The sequence below is a fragment of the Stegodyphus dumicola genome, chromosome 4, assembly GCF_044657685.1.
Source record: "Stegodyphus dumicola isolate Sdum_Otavi_A_Nest chromosome 4, ASM4465768v1".
NCBI classification, from domain to species: Eukaryota; Metazoa; Arthropoda; class Arachnida; order Araneae; family Eresidae; genus Stegodyphus; species Stegodyphus dumicola.
The window spans coordinates 225,100,772-225,118,631 of NC_140771.1; the positions used below are offsets into that span (position 1 = coordinate 225,100,772).

The window sequence follows — 17,860 nt, forward strand, 5'->3', positions numbered from 1 at the left end:
GTTCATTATAAAACAAGTTTGCTGTCTTAAGATGTATTCTGTTAATAGGCAACTTAAGACTAAAATCAATTAATACATAAATTTGGCTTAAATCAGTACTTTTTTTTTTCGACCCCAGGTATTAAATATAAAATAAAGATATAAAATTAAATATCTTCCCTTAAATAATTTACTTTTTTGGTAAACAATATACACAAAAAGAGTTTAAGGATTTATTCCAAGCAAACAAAAATTAATGAAAGAAAATTCTAATAAGTCAGATGTGCTTGTTTTCTGCTGCATGACAAATTAAATGATAGTGCAATATTTGGCTCTAGTGGACATAAAGCTGAAAACTTAGTTTTATGTAAATATGGTGCTGAATGCAAGAACATTTTATACCATTTCAGAAATAGTGAGAAATCTGGTTCTAAGTCTAATCCAGAATTCATTAAGGATTTTTGTGAAAACTCAAGTTTTAACTGCTAGATAGCTTCACAAATTACTTTTGCAACACAGCATATAACAGGTAATTAATCTCATTTTATTAGTTAATGTAATGTCTTTAGAAGTCTAATCTCATCAATGTTAATGTAATTTCTTTAAATTCACGTATCGAATTGAATTTTTGCGACCCCATAGTTTAAGAAACTCTGGCTTGAATAATTAAATGTGTTAATCATTTTCATGAAATTGATTAACCACTTAACAGTCTCTTTTTTCTGACATATTGTGTCAAAAAATAAGCATATTTTTCAAAAACAATTTTATTTTAAAATCGATTATAGAAACTCAAATCAAGAGTCAAAACTATTATAAGTGTTGAATTTATGAAGTTATGATAATTTTTATTTACAACGAAAAATTATATTTTTACTTAAAGTTGGCTTTTTTCCGTTGAAATAAGCGATCTAGGAAACACTTTACAGAAATGGATATTAGAAAAGAGAATTTATTATTATACTTACATCTAATATCTTTTAAAATTCAGCTTTTGTATGAAAAATTTTAAAACACGGTGACAAGCGTAGTCCAACATCGCAGTCGGGACAAAAATATCTAGTTTCTTTTCTCACTCTTTTTCCGAAATCGTTTCTTTTAGAGCAGCACACAAAGCACTGCCTCGTTGGTCTCAGTTTTTTGTCGCTGGGAGCAATCACTTCTAAAAAAGTGCCTTTCAGTCAATTGTAAGGGATTGGGCAAAATTCCTGGTTGTCCTTTTTTTTTTCATTTACAGTCCCGTGTCTTTCAATCAGGCGATCAATTATATCAAGTCTGAAATTCAAATGCGAGTATTTTCCTCCAGGCTTCTGGTATAAAATGAATGCATTCCACAGCGATACATCTAAAAGGTGGAAGAATATTTTTTTGTAATATTTCTTTCCTCTCTTCTTTGTGACTGGATAATTGGTGAGATGCTGATCCATTCTATCAACACCTCCCATGGTATTAATTATTATATTCCTTCACTACCTTTGGTTTCCTTCTGACTTCATCCTTGTAAGATGGAACTTCAATCATTATAGGGTTGTGTATTGTGGATAATAGAGATACAGCTTTCTTATCCATCCATTTCATTAGACAGACTTTCCCTCTTTGGTACGCACATATTTCTCCTAATTTTAATTTTTTCTTCTCTAATTCTTTTGGGACGTCCTTTCTGGTAAGTTTGAGGGTTCCATATATATCTGTTTGATGGTTGATAAGGATATCTGCAAATTCTGGTGATGTGTAATAATTGTCTGTCATTAGGCAGTATCCTTTTTTCAATAGGGCTGCATAAGTGTCATCACTACTTGAGAGGACTTGCACAAATGCTGGTAATTATCATCAAAAAGTGTATCTTTCCCAGTGTATATAATAAGTTGATACACATAACCTGACTTCGATTCGCATAAAATAAAACTTTTTATGCCGAATCGTGATCTCTTTAGAGGTATATACTGTTTCCAGTGTAATCCTCCCTTGTAGAGCATCAAACTCTCATCGATTGTAACATCTCTTTCAGGTATGAGTTTCTCGGTAACGAGTATTCAAATGCTTGATGATCAGCCACAGTTTCTGCAGTTTTGGACAGTCGTGTTTTAGCATCAAATTCGGTATCATCAGAAAAATGTAAATACCGGTGAATAAGATAAAAGCGTTGGTAAGACATAATTTTGGAAAAAAATGGAGTTGATGTTGAATGTCTCTTACTCCAGTATTGCTCAACTTCAGGCTTTTTCACAATTCCTTGTAAAATATCCAAAGCAAGAAACACTTGAATTTCGCGCTTTGTTGTTGGTTCCCATTTTTTTGCTCCGCTTTTCCTTTGTAGATTACTACTCCGAATGGTCCGATCTGCATATTTATTGGTTTCAGAAACTATAATTTCAAGAAGATTATCATCAAAGAAAATATCAAGAAATTGTAGAGTTCCATTACTTAGATCAATATTTACATGAACAGCTGGATTTGCTGTGAATGGAAATCGAGGTAGAGGTAAAGGAAGATTTGTTATATCTAGTTCACAAAAGTTTCGAACTTGAGTTAGGTCATCCGAACTTTCCGTTTCCTCATCACTTGAAAAGTCCGAAAACGAACTTTCATTACTTCCAGAATCATTTATAGAAATTTCAGATTCACTGTCTGATCCACTGTAAGAGTTATCATCTGTTATGAGATGTTCAAAATCACTCATTCTTCTACTTTTCAGCTTCAAAAGAAATAGAATTTGCAGCGAGCTGTATAGTAAGCAGATTGAGTCAAAACGAAATGGCAACTTTCCCGCGTAAAAGATAAACTAGAAACCGGATTTGCAATCAGATCTTTCCTGGACTACTAGAGCCATCTGTTGGAAGCATTGCAAACTAATCAAGCATAAAATTCGGGCAAATCATTGCAAGAGAGGAAAAAAATCAGTCGCACGAGCGGCATTCGGGCAAAACAGGGATGGCCCCTTTTCAAGTACCCGAACTGGGAAGTGGTTAATGCATCATGAAATTAGCTTTTTAATCTTGTTATCTCTTCATGCTACTTGTTATATAGTTCTATAGGAAACACTAAATGCATCAAATAGGTTATCAAGTACATAAGAAAATAGCTGATTCATATTATATTGATTGATATTTTGATTACAGACTGAATTTTAACCTACTCGGCCATAATGCAGAAAAATATTTTCATATAATCATGGTGACTTCAACAAATATCAGAAACTATTCTAATTTTAGTTTTCAGTAGTTCCATTTGCAGAAAGGTTGAATTTCAGTTATCACTACAACTGAAAATGCTCATTTTAATGAATTAACATGGAACAAAAAGTTAGGATAGTTCTGTCAGTTTTTGCTATATGTAATGAATAAGAGACTCGTGTTCTACTGATAATGATTTATGTATTTAGTAACTTAAGAGTATGTACTTATTTAAGACTTTTTCCTGAATTTTAAATTTAAAATAATTGTTTCTTTTTTAATAAAAAAATGCTTTAGAAACCAAATTCAATTATATAACTTTGAGGTAGATTTATGCTATGATTTCGGAAAAAGCCATATGTTAAAAGAGTCGTGAAACAAGCAAAGTTCAAAAACTGCTGATTTAAGATTTTTTTTTTTTTTTTAATTTGTATGCAATCCAGTTTTTTTGGGGGGGGGGAGTAACATTAATTTTATATATATAGTTAATATTTGGGAGAAAAATTTTTTTCAAATAGTGTGTTATATAATTTAATTCTAAGTTGCCAGTATTATGCAGAGATAGCTAGGACAGCTCTGTATCTGACTGGCAAAATTTTAACTTCCATTTCTCATGTCTCAAAAGCACAACGGAGGATATGTATTAGGTTTATATAATTAGCATTGTACTCATATGTATTTTAAAATATGGTCAGATATTTTGTGAGATGTCTTTTTTTTTTTCCATATTTCAATTTTATGTCTTCAGCCGAAATAACGATATTTTGTAAAAATTTCATGGGCGTTGTTTTTTAAGTACCCTGCAACTTTTAGTTCTTTAACATTAATTGGATTAAATTTGTGATTATTATCTCTTTTAATTAAATTTCCTTACCTCTTTTTTGCTGAATCTGAAATATAGATCCAAGTAAGATTTATGCAGCTTTTTTCTTCTCTTCATTTATTAAAAAAAATGAAGTATATTTTTAAAAAATTTGCTTTCAACAAAAGCAAATATTTTTTATTACAAAATTTTAGAGATGTGTGCAAATTTAAACATTAAAAGTGATAGTATTGAGAAATCATTTCATTTCTCAATATTAATGTCATTTTAGTTTTCAATTCCATCACATTTTCAACAAAATTTTGCAGATTGATTTTTGATGACATAATGTGTTGCATGTTTTAATTTAAAAATAATGTTAAATTAGTGATTTTTCATAAGATCCAAAGTATGTTATAAGTTATAAGAATTTAAAGAAAGATTTTAATTTGTTAGATTTGAAAGACATGTTTTTAACATATGCATCTTATTTATGGATGTTTTAAATATTTGCTGTTTAAATTAGCATATATTTTTATTTTGCTCCATTTTTACCTAAATGAGTTTTTATTTTACATAATTAAGGATTATGTCAAGAAAGAGAAAAGTAATAGAGAGGCATATTCCGAGTTAATGCAAAATCTGTAGCGTGAGGAGATCTACAATAAATGAACTTCTGTGAAGTGATTATTATTACTTTTCCCCCCAACTTTCTCTAATTCTGAATAATTATTTCATGGCAAATAAAAAATACTTCACAATTTTAATTGTTATTGCTATGTCAAAAATATAGGTGGTAACATCGTGTCCTGTGTATCCCTGAATAAAGTTAAAAATATATTTTTCGTAAATTATTTAGGATAATTAGGGGAAGGCATGTGAGAGTTAACAGTCTAAAGGCAAGTTTACTTTCTCCAAGTGACTTTCAGTGAGCCCAACTGCGTCTCGAACCGAGTGAACGGACCTGAAATCGGATAGGTTGTTTACACCAAATAGAGCCGAACTGACAACACATCTCCGTTTGTTGGCAAAATGGATACTGGCGTGGCAGTTGCAGTGGTTGAAGTTTGTGAAGCAGTTTCCAATGAATTAATTTCTGTTCAAGAGTGGGAAGAAGAAAAGGAAATCAATATGTGACTGGGTAGCTTGCCATGATGAACTGAGAGCATTAAATCAATTTTTAAATGAACTTATGGGCGAGGATATCTAAAATTACAAAATCCTCATCAGTATAGGTGAAGGATACTATGAGACTTTATTGGAAATGGTGACTCCACTTATTCAGAAAAAAAAAAAAAAAAAAAAAAATTACATTCTTTTGGGATGCTCTGCCAGCAAAATTAAAATGCAGATGGTGCTTCAGTTTCTGCTGACGGATGACTTCTACAGTTCTCTGCAATATTTATTTCGAGTGTGAAAATGCACAATCAGCATATTTATTCCAGAAGTTTTTGAGTGCATTTTCTATGTATGAGGTTGAGCAAAAATTATAAATCTTTTGCTTGAACTCTCCAATATCCATTAATTTTAACATGTTAATAATATCCTTATATGCCTTCTGTTGGCAATTTTTATTTAATACTTCTGACTGATTGTTTAGAATTAAAATTATTTGTTATTCAAATAAAAAGGAAAGTCTATAAACAAAATTTTAGATTATACTTTATTAGGTGTAATCTGCCATGAGTAAAAACTGGTTTTTCAAAATTTACATCAACTAGATTGAAAACTGTATTTTATTGGGTAGTTAAATAACATATAATTTAATTGTTTTTTGATTAAAGAAAATTCTAAAATAAATATTTTGAATCTGATACCCTAATTTAATTTTATTCTATCAGGGGTGTTTGTGCTCCGGGGATTTGAACTTCGATACCCGGAAATTCCGGGGATCGTCGTTCAAAAGGAAGTAGGAATAATAATGAATTATTTATTTTGATCTGGATAATTTTGTTTGCTTTGAAAGCAGAAAACGCAAGGTCAGTGTGTGTGGTGAAAACTTTTCCTTTCTTTCTCCAAAGGCAGTGATAATGCGTGAAAAGGGGGGAAAACTTCTTTTTTGTTCTTTCCTTATTGCGAGTTATGGCTCATTCTCCCGGTTCTCGGACATTCTCTTCTGGATTCTTTTCGGCAAGTAGGCGCGGCAGAAAAAAAAAGGACAGACTTCGTTCGACCAGATGTGCGATCACCTGACTCTGGGTTCAAAGGTCTTATCTCTCCTGGCATGGCGCCAATAAGTAGTGAAGGGGGATTTTTCGCCGTATTAGCTATTTGTCATTGATCGCTTCTCAACTTTTTTTCCTCCGCTGTGTAAAATTTTCGTTTCATTTATTGATGCACGTGTAAATTTTTCGTTTCGTTTATTGAAATATTTTTTTATTTATGTACGCAAGAGAATTTCACTATGAAATTTCTCGATATAAATAGTGATATTATACAATTAGAAGAAGGTGTCCGGATTGCATTTAGGTGGAATTTTAAAGCAAAGTAATATTTACTGGTGCAGAAGCTTCCATTCTCCTGAAGAAATTATCAAAAAATCATCCAATAGCAAAAGAATTCCAAATTTCTCTGATGAAAGCTTATACTAATACAGCACAGCATATGAAACATAAATTACCCCTTAAAAATTCATATCTAATTAGTTTTACAGCATTAGATCCAGAGCTAAGAGGTAAAACCAGTACAATATTAGCTTTTGAAAAATTATCATCTTTTATGTCCCGTATTTTTAGTGATAATGAAAAGTCAAAAGTAGATGCTGAAATAAGGTTATACCAGAGTGATATTGATATCACCAAAGAAATGCTCTGCACATCTGATGAAAGTGGAAATCAAGTCAAGTGTACAATTGATAAATATTGGTCTAAAGTTTTTAATTTAAAAGATGATTTCACAAATGATTATAAGTATCCTACATTGGCTAATTTGTTCAAAGCCTGCCTTAGCTGCTTCCATGGCCCATTAGTGGAAAGTGCATTCAACTTAATGGATACACTTGTCACTGACTATAGAACCTCTCTTAAGATTGATTCCCTAGATGCAGTGCAGACTATTAAATATGATTTAATGGCTTCTAAAGAAACCTCATGTGAAAAATATGGCTCAAAAAATCCATTGACTGATCCAATTCACAAAGATCTCTTACTGAGTGTGAACAGAAGTTGGAAAACATATCAAGAGGACTTAAAAACATGTATTTCAGATGAGTCACCTATAAAAGTCTCTGAAAAACCTTCTACATTAGCAGAAAAGTAAACTGCTTCTACCTCTGCACAGGGTTCGTAGCGGTCCTTACAAGTGCTTATAAGTCCTTATATTTGAAAATAAAATATAAAGGTGTATAGGTGTTATAGGTGCTTACTTTTTCTTTAAAGCCCTTATTTTTTGTTTTTAGTGCTTATTTTGTGCTTTTAGTGCTTTTTTTAATCCTTTTTTTTAATGAACGTGCATTTTTCCCCGTACCAAAGCCGAAACTAAATAAACAACTTTTCATCCTTATATGCAACGTCAGATGGTGAATCATACTCCCGAAAATTGCTTTCCCCCCCCTTCCTCTGCATTAACGTAACCTATGGTGCGCGCGAGAGTACAGACAGGTGCACGTCGTTCTATTGGCCAAAGAATTGCGAAAACGTAGAAAATTCCGGTACATTCGGTACTCTTTTCTTCCTAAATACTACACACGTTTGAATTTCTATCAAGATTTTAATAATTTGCATTCTCGTTCCGCGTGGTCAGTTCATATTCGTGTTTATTATGATCGTTATGCTTATATTATGAGCATATGTATGAATATTTATAATAATATAGTTGCAGTAACTGCTGAAGTATAGATAAACTTCCAAAAATGGGTGTGTTTTTACACAGATCAGCTTTCTAAGGAATAATATGCGGAATGGCTTAAATAAAAGGAAAGTAATCGAATAGTCAAAATAATTTCATTTTCTTTGCCAATACATTATACAGTACGGAGGTTGGAAGTTTCTCCGCAAAATCTCTAATATTGAAGCAGCGGACTTTTTTTTTTTGTCACTGTCCAATCTGGATTGTACAGGACTAAAAGTTTTTGCGGTCTACCCAACCCAAGCGAAAATTGATTCTATTCCGGAAATTTAATACAGTCCGTTGAAAATTAGAATCAGAAACACCCCAGATTAGTAAGTCTCTTTTTTTTCCTTTATTTAGTTCTTTTTTCTCCGAATACCGGCAAGTGTTGATTCCGATTGCGTAATATCACATATGGAAGAATTACGCCGCACGTATTGCGCAATAACATTTGCGGTATTTTGCATTGATAATTAATTTTGATGTTCAGTCTGAGATTTGATTATGCACACTTAAAAGAGTTTTACTGTGCTTTCTAAGCAGAATATTTCTCAGTTCCGTTGGTTTTTATATGATGCACATATCGAAATGTCAAAATCATTTATTTAGCCTAAATTTAAAGAACAGCTACAATCTCCCCCACTCCTCTTTTTCCAGTTACTGTCCGGAATATTCGGGAATTTCCGAGTATGCGGGTTAGTTAAGCTTTTACTGTTAAAGGATGACTGAATGAAGCAATTTCCCGTCTTCTGATTTCAGAAATGTGCCTCTTTTTTACTTAAATTACTTTGCTTGGGATATATGTTAAGGGAAAACTGTTATGCAATGAAAATTTAGAAAATGTTCAGAATTTTGATTTAAGTAAAATTATTTAAATATTAATATGAGTGGGAAAATAAATTGTATTTATTATTAGGTGCCAAACGAATACAATTAATATGGCTTATTATTATTTATTTTCTGTATTTTCAACTGAAATATCATCATTAAATTTTGTAATATAGTTTAGTTCTGCATAGTTTTTTTTTTTTTTTTTTCTCTCATTGTAAACTAATTCTGTAAATTGAACTGTCATTTAAAATTTTAAAAAAAAAAGTTAATTGTTTTCCATTGTTGAGGTAATGCTTATTCTCTTAATAAATATTGCATTGCTCATATTTTAAATTACAAGTCTAATTTTTCTTTTAAGGTTATGCAGTTGTGTGTAATGTAATTAGACAGGTGCTTATTTTTTCCTTAAAATGTGCTTGAAAAGTGCTTATAGGTGCTTATTTTTTTAACTAAAATGTGGCTATGAACCCTGTCTGCATGTGCAGTTCTCGAGGAAATTTCTTCAACTGTAAATGAGGAAAATAAAAGTCAACCTTCCTGCAATTATGAAGTTCACCACAAAAGAAAGACAAGCCCACAAACATCAGAAAATAGAAAAAAGCAGCAGAAATTAGATAATTTTTTTTAAAGAATTAATTCAGGTAATTTAAAATATTTACATAAAATTAGTAGTTTATATGTTTGAAAATTTATGGTTATTAATTTTGCAGAAAAAATAATTCATTGAACTTTTATAATTAGGTCATTCAATACTTCATAATTGTAATTTTTCATTTCTCTCCCCCCCCCCTTCTCGAAATTCCAAAATGTCGGTAGTAAGTCCGTAAAAGTTTCAGGGGATTTTTTGAGGTCCCACAAACACCCCTGTTCTATGTTTTTTCTACAATATCAAAAACCTAAATTCATTCTGATGAGTACTTGTATCTTCATTGTATTTAGGTATTAGTAAACAATGGTTGTAATATTCAGGTAGTGAAGTATTCCATAATACTTTATAAGATGCACATGTATTAAAAAATGCCATAGTTAAATTATCGCTCCATCTCGGCATATTCGTGAACACTGCCCAGATAGATTTCAACTGGTTCGAAGCAGAAACAGAATGGCCGATTCATCTCCTCTTCGGATGAAGTGAGCATTTACATTGTCAAAGAAGTCGTCGCTCGGAGAAGTGTAAACTGACCTTAAGCGTAGAGATGCCTTCATGGGAAAAATTTCTGAGCTGCCCTGTATTCACAGTACACTTAAGGGAAATTATTAAAATATCCATTTGGCAGAATTCGAACCCACTACATTGTTCGCTTAACTAATCTGCCACTGGTGTGCTTTTTCTTCTAATGCCTATTTATTTTTTCACAGAAATTATTACCAGTTTTATTTTAAAGACAAAATCTTTTAGTTATATAAAATTATTAACTGAACTGAATTACACCAAATTTTGAGGAATTGTAAGAATCTTCAGTTTGACTGTTCTATTAATATGCAGTGTTATGTAAGACAACAACTCAGATGGACTCAACTGGACAGTGTTGATTTTCTGTGAACATAATCAGAGAACATGGTTATCAGTGATATTCTGTGTAGTTATTAACATTTTGAAGATGAAATCCTGTTTTAATGGTTAAAAATGGTTTCGCCAGTCAATAAGATACATGTGGTATTTTATTTGTCTTTATTGTTATAAAATGGCATTGTTCATCTGTGCAAGAAACTAAGTCATTTCAAAACATTTCTTATTGGTGGTTTGTAAGAAGTGTTATTTAATACCATAAGTAGAATAAGTAACCTTGCGTAATTATGATTCAAACACGTGTAATTACGATATTTACTCGCATATTTTCTCCCCTTTTCCTATTAATTTTACAACTCGAAAATCGGAAAGGGAAAAGTACACAGTGTATACTTGTATACCACTAATTATGAAGAGATGATTCAAATGAAAAACATAGCACATCAAAAATATACTAATTTTTTTATATTACATATTTCAAAGGACATTTCAATTTCAGTAATCTTTTTTTAATTACACAAAATACTTATATATGCGAACATACCATAAATCAGAAGTTTATAAATTATATGATCGAAAATCTTGGAGGAAAAATGTGCAAGTAAATAAAGTATTTCTAAAGTAGTAAGTAAAAACCAATATATATATATATTGTAAAATTTCTAACACCACATCTACTTCTTGTATACTCTTACATTCTACTATATTTAAGTCTAAATAGTAATAATAAAATTTGTTGGATAATACAGACTGCAAGCTTTTCTCTATGTTGCTTGTTTTACTTTTATTTAAGCAGTAATATGTAAGATAAAAATATGAAAGCAAATTTCTAATTTTAATTGGGAAAGAACCCTTTTATTATTCATTTTAATTTCAACATTTCCTCTTTCTATTCTTTATCTGTATCATATGCGGATACCTTTTAGCGAGTCAGATTAAGGATTTTAATCTGAACTGAAATTCTTTTGACTCTCCCATGCTTCTGAATGAGTCTAGGCTGTTTTGTTTTCTACTTCACTCTTGCAACTTGTTGCTACCTGTAGTATATTTCACAAATTTATCAATACCTATGGTAAAAAAAGTTCTTTAAGACAAAATGCTATACAGAAGTCCATTTTATTTATTATTTTTGATTAATGAAAATGTGTTTCGTCCATAAATAAAAAAGAAATAGTTGAATTCCTCCACATCTATAAGCTCCTTCCTCTTTATTCATCTACTAAGCTATCAACATTTCCAAGTTCTCTCCTTTTTGTATGTTCTATCATCTACAGTTAAAGTCTGAATGATAATAATAAAATTTTGTTGCAACATACAGATTACAAACGTCTCTCCCTATGTTCTTTTTCTTTTACTTTTATTTAAATAATAATATCCATTTTGAAATATTTTGATTTTATTTTTTTATACTATTTTACACTTAAAAAATCCTGGAGCTTTAAAAATCAAAATCCTCTTAATGTTCAGTTTTGTTTAGCAAGTATAAAGATTTAGTTTTATGAACTGACAATAGTAGTTGGTATTTTTATTTAAGAAGATAACTATTTGTTTAATTTTGTATAAAAATATATATAATCAAAGTGTGAAAATATTTTGAAATTTTTGCATTGTAGCATAATTATTAAATGCATCAAAGACACATTGAGATGTTATCATTTTCAGCATGTGATTTTTATGTCTTAGCAAAACAGAAATTATTACTATGCTTCATTTACTGGAAATATTTCTTTTAAGCCCATGTTAAGTACAAAGAAACATTTATTTAAACTGGAATATTACATCCTAGTGTTAGGAAATTTGCATTCCCCCTTGCAGCTGCACACTGCTGAAGAGGCAGAAGGTTCAGCACTATTTTGTCCAGCTGTATGGCATGGAATTGTTGCAGTCAAGTACTTAACAACATACCAATGAAGTTAATTACCTGTAATCCATCTCCATCATATGTCTTTTCTTCACATGTCATAAGTTGACCTATCCTGTTTATTAATTGTGTTAAGGGAAGCAGCCATTAAAGTTAATGTTTAATTTTACAGCAAGTGTGCTCATTTGGCAGGGAGCCAGGTTTTACGCTAAGCTAACTCTCAACCTCACCGCACCTAAGAAGTCTCCCTTTTCAATTATTTAGCACTGCTCTTCTGAAATGTTTTAAATATAAGGTTTAATCTTGAAGGCTATTCACTTTTAAATTAGAACTATTTAACTGCTGAGTTTAAAATTAATTTAGGTATTAAACCATTATCTAAAATTGGAGAACAGGTTGTTATTACACCTTCCCCCTTTTTTTTTTTTTTTTTTTTTTTTTTTTTAAATTTTTATTGGTCAATTCTTTGAGATATCAGATCACAATCTAAAGTTTTCAGATTGTTGTTCTAGGTATATTTAATTATTATCTCGTACATGTATGTCACTTTCAGAGCTACACACCGTAGAGAGCTGATCACAGTGAGAAATGTATATATTCTTTTCTAGCTTCTGTTATTTATATTGTTGCTCTGTATTTAAAATAATAGAGACTATTGATATTTTTTTTAAATTTCAGATATAAATGTTGAAAAAATTGTTACAGCTATTCTCACTTGTTTATAAGCTAATTTAATGCTTTTTTTTTTTTTTTTTTTTTGTTGGTTACCTTCTATTGGCACATATTTATCAGGTAGCAATTCAAATTTCATATTCTTCATATTTGATATGATAAGCTGATCTTAAAAATAAGATTTCATTTGCATATAGTTTAAATTTTAGAAGATTTTTTTTTTTTTTTTTTTTTTTTTTTTTAAAGAAAACATCTGTAATTTTCTGATATCAATTTTTATTTCATGTACGGATTAAAAAAATTTAATATTTTTTAAAAACAACAAAATTATTGTAATTAAGAATGCAAAATTAATAAGCCAATTCAAGTTCCAATAAAATCATCCAATGATTTTATCAGAAGATTTAAAAGAACCATAATTCATATAAACTTCAAGTTTGCCAAAGGAAATTATTATTAGCCACCGAATTGAAAGTTAGTAAGAAACTTCAGATGCAAAACTACTCATTTGATGTTCAAATATGATTTCAGACATGAAATCAAAATTTGGAAGAAAAAAAATTATTGTGTCATTGGTTTAAGTAAGTGGGGGCCGGACATTTTCAGTATTTTAGGAAATCATTTATTTGATATTGTCAAATAAGGCATGTAAAGAGTAAAATACATACCTTTGCAGTTGGTTGTACTGTCTTTAAAAAAAGAAGAAAACCCTGAGTTTATTTTAAGACCTGTAAAGAGGATTTTTAGACTTTAATATCTCCAGCATATTTAAATTGAATTTGCTCAATAGATGGCGCCACAAGTTCGTTAGTGGTATAAAATTTTCTGCACTTGCGGTAAAATATACAAAATTTAAGTCATATATATATATTAATATTTTGAAATTAATGTAAATTGATTTAATTTGCACGGCTGATTAAAAAAAAAGTAAATTTTTATAACCTTACCAGTACTTTTTTATTAATTAGATCAATGAGCCTTCTCAGACATTTATTTTTCATTCTGTATTGCATAATTAATTATGCAGCTACCACTTAAGCACGTAGTTCATGCCCTAAATAGCATTTCGTCGTTATCAATACGTATTAAAATGAAATGGACGGAAAATATAAATCGCCCCTGGTGGGACTTGAACCCACAGTCTTTGGCTCCGGAGGCCAACGCCTTATCCATTAGGCCACAGGAGCCCTTACGCTCATGACAAAATATTTCATAAATATACTAATCTCTAATTTTCGACTGTTTAATAATGTATTTTTATTTTTTATACACTTAGTATTCAAATTTGTAAAATACTAATGTAAAAATTGTTCTTACATTATTCCTATAACAAAAAATTCTTATTCTGAATATCAGGTAAATGTATTTCGGAATCATAAGCTCCCCCCAAAAAAGTTGTCCTTGTGTAGGGGTTGAAATGCATTTTGCAAGTACAAACTATTCCTAAATTGTCTTAAGAGCTATTCATTAAAACAGAAATGTTATGTAAACAAATTCATTTCCTTTACTTTTTTACGCAAGAATTCGACTCTTATTTGTACTTTAATTTCTGTTTTATTTTTTATTTTTATATAGTAGGAGGAAGCTCAGCACAAAATCTGCATAGGAAAAATACGGTACAACTTCATAAATGCCGCACTTTTATGGAAGATGATTGCTGTTCGAAAAGATAGAAATATCAATAACGGTGCCGCGACGTAAGGGAGCGCGCACAAAAAAAAAAAAAAAAAAAAAGTTTCTGGCTTGAAACTAATCATTGGCCGACGTTTTTCGTAAAGATGTGCAACTGCGTTTCTTTATGGAAATAGAAGGCTCTGCTTTCTGGAAAAGCAGATTTCAAACTCAGAGATTACAGAACAGCGGTTCCTAAATTTTCGTTGAGAAGTGAAAAAAGATTTTTGAACGTTTCTGCTTTGTTTTACAGTTATTGAGTTGTTAATTAAAAATTTATTTATAATTAACAACTTATTTAATTGATTGTTGATAGTTATTCATATTTATGTGTTATTAATACAATGTAAAATATATATATATATTTTTTTTTTCAGGATTCCTTTTTTCTCTTTCGAAGAGAGCAGCTTTTTGTTTTCAGGTAGCTCGAAGATCGCGAAGCTAAAATTTTGGAAACACTAGAAAATAATGTTAAATGTAGGGAGGGGGGGTATCCGAAACTTTCCACTATTAGTAGTAAAAAATGCTTTTTCATGATTGAAACTGATAGCCAAAAGACAATAGGATATTTAAATTATTACATTAAATAGGATATTTAAACTATCAGATAGAACATATGAAAAATTGAATATTTGATAGAATACCAAAGAACAGTATATTTTTATTAAATTTACGATCTAATCCAAGAAAAAAAAAAAAAAAGAAATTAGGTTAAAAAAATGCTTGTGTGTATAGCAGTTTGACACTTCGGTGAAAATAAAATTTAATACAATCCGAGTCATCTTCTGAGAAGCACAACCTGAAAATATACTGATTGACACAAATTTTTAGTCACACTTTACGCCAGTCCGGCGTTTTTCATAAAAGTGCGGCAACTTTATAACAAATTATTATTTATAATTTCATAAAAGTCATGAATATTTATATCATTCCCTGCATAATTAATTAATGAGTGCCTGAAAAGAAAATCGGTTTTGCATAAAGACGCCTGGGATCAGTTTCAAGCGAGAAACTTTCAATTTGTGCAAGAAAGAGTTCAATTTGTGCACGCTCCCTTACGCTACTGCACAGTTATAAAGGTTTCTGTTTTTTCGAACCAGCGATCGACTCTCCAGCAGGTTTCCGTAAAGGTGCGGCAAGGCTATGTGTGCCCAAAGATACCATAAAAATTAGAGTCGAGATGGGTCCAATGTCCTCCTATTTTGAGATGTAAAATGTAGGCATGTGATGTGTTATGACAATGGAGTAAGTAACATGTTATAATGATATGACTTCTTAAATTAACTTACGCTGATCAGTTAAGCAGTTCATTTATAGTCGAAAATAAATGAAAGATCTAATCCATCATGGAATGACACCAACTATCTGTTTAAGAGATAAAAATTTTATTGTAGATTGAGAATAATAATAATACGTCTTCGAAGTATTAAATAACAATTATTTGAAAACTACAGGTTACCGTGTGACATTTCAGAAAAATATTTTATTCTTGAATTATTAATTAAAATAAAAAATCACCCAAATATATAACTTTTCTCCTTAAACAAAAATACAACAAAAGTGCCATATTTTCGGGGCAGTGCGATTCCGGATTGATTATCGGGCTAAAATTGTATGTTATCTCAAAATGATATTTTTCACGTTCCTGAATGTATTGAAAAATGAAACAAATTGCATACAGTAATTCTTTGATCCATGCCTGACTCGTTAAGTATGAGTCAAATTTATTAGTTCGTAAAATTGTTCATGGTTTGATTATATTTAGTCAGTTTTTGCTTTGAAATCATCTTCATTGCTCAGTGCATGATACTATCCTTTGAAATTCGAACGTCTACGTGCAATTCCTTTTCCCGCCCTCTTTCATTTGAAAATATACAGCTAGCTTTAGGGGTAATCATTTCTTGATAAAATTATTCAGCTTTATTTACTAACTTAAATCATGTTATAGGCTTAATTTCAGATCTCTTTGGGCTGAAACGTTAATAGTTTCATCATTAAGTGTTGCCGAATATTGATACTTTTCCAGTGGTTCACATTTCTTGTAATTTTTACATTTATATGCATAGATCTGCAACTAAATATTAAACTATACACTTAATTTTTACGTAGTATACTACTTTTTCTTTATTTTAACCTTACTTTTTGCAAAATAAGTATTTTCTAAATATTCTTTGCAATAAAATAATTTGTTCAAAAGTTCCAATTGTTCCTGTACAGGTTCATAATGGATTGAATGTACAAACCGATGATAGCTTAATAAAATTTATTTTACTAAAAGAAACACTTTACAGTTCTGAAAATTTGCACAAAAGGACTTGTACAGCTCTTCTCAGTATAACAGAGCGCAATCAGTAGTTACTACTTCAAACTACTGAGAATGTTAAACACAACGCAATGCAAAGCACATATAACGAGCGAAGTTGAGACGAAAATATCTCAGTACTCTATAGTCGTCTCTGAACTGAGAAATAGAGAGCAGATGCAGAATAGAGAGAAGGCATGAAGAAAGTGACAGAGAGGTTAGTGAAAACGAAAAAATTTCGATTGACAAGTTAGTCGGTATTCTTGGCACAGCAATTACAGGACTTGAACAGTGGAACTTTGTAACTGAACAAGAAATTATGTCTGTTTATAGAATTAAAGAGAAAGCACAAAAAACGAAGCAACGTAAACAACTTACATTGAAAGAAATGTTTAATAAAGTAAAAAAATAAATATTAAGCTTTTTTTTTTTTTTTTTTCTGTAAAATTTTGTACCTTTAGTTCATAATTGCTCTTTATTTCCTAAATTACAGTTTCATATTTTTAATTTTATAATTTCTGCATGCCATCTTACCAGATTTAAATTGATGATCTATAATCCGGAAAAATCCCTAATCCGGAATCGCCGAAGCCCCGACGAGTCCGGATAACGGACTTTGTACTGTATTAATTTCCCTTTCTTTGAAAAAATACAATAAATTGCAATTCATTTTAACAACGTGAAACATTTAACAGTATAATTCAGTAATTCGCAATAATTTGTACGTTATTTAAACGGAATTGAATTATTATATAACAATAAAGCACTCGAGGACTATTTGTCTAAGGGAAAGAACGCCTTCGTGGAGTACTTTCTAATCGTTATTTGAAATGAAATTTTACAATTTACTTTACTTTTGCTTTTAATTTACTTTCTACAGCATTCAGTGCTGAAATCATCAATAATAATATAATAATGATAATAAAAATGGTATCACACAACTAAAAGTAGATACTGCTTCGTAAATTTCGATAAATTAATTACCGAAAATGTTAAACATATCAATGGTTCGTTGCCCTAATAGTTTTAAGTTGCATTTTAACATTTGAAAGAACGCGAATTACATTGCTATTTTCAATACACAAACGAATGGAATATTTCAGAAAAGAATTCTTCCCCGTTATTGCAATATTTCAATAACTTTTGCAAATTAAAAAAAATAATTAATAAATTATAATAGTAAATGATGCGATTTTCACTCATAAAATCCCTTTGTACATCGGCACCACTG

At 30.4% G+C, this 17,860-nt stretch overlaps 1 long non-coding RNA gene and 1 other non-coding gene across 2 annotated transcripts; both read right to left on the reverse strand.

The window, feature by feature from the left end:
* Positions 1-10,949: 10,949 nt before the first annotated feature.
* LOC146997829 (uncharacterized) lies at positions 10,950-13,821 on the reverse strand. The gene is made up of 2 exons (XR_015040545.1): positions 13,325-13,821; positions 10,950-11,190 (listed from the first exon to the last, which is right to left on the reverse strand). It is a non-coding gene; the product is annotated as an uncharacterized LOC146997829 (long non-coding RNA).
* On the reverse strand, positions 13,771-13,843 carry TRNAR-CCG (transfer RNA arginine (anticodon CCG)). Its single transcript has one exon. It is a non-coding gene; the product is annotated as a tRNA-Arg (tRNA).
* Positions 13,844-17,860: the final 4,017 nt, after the last annotated feature.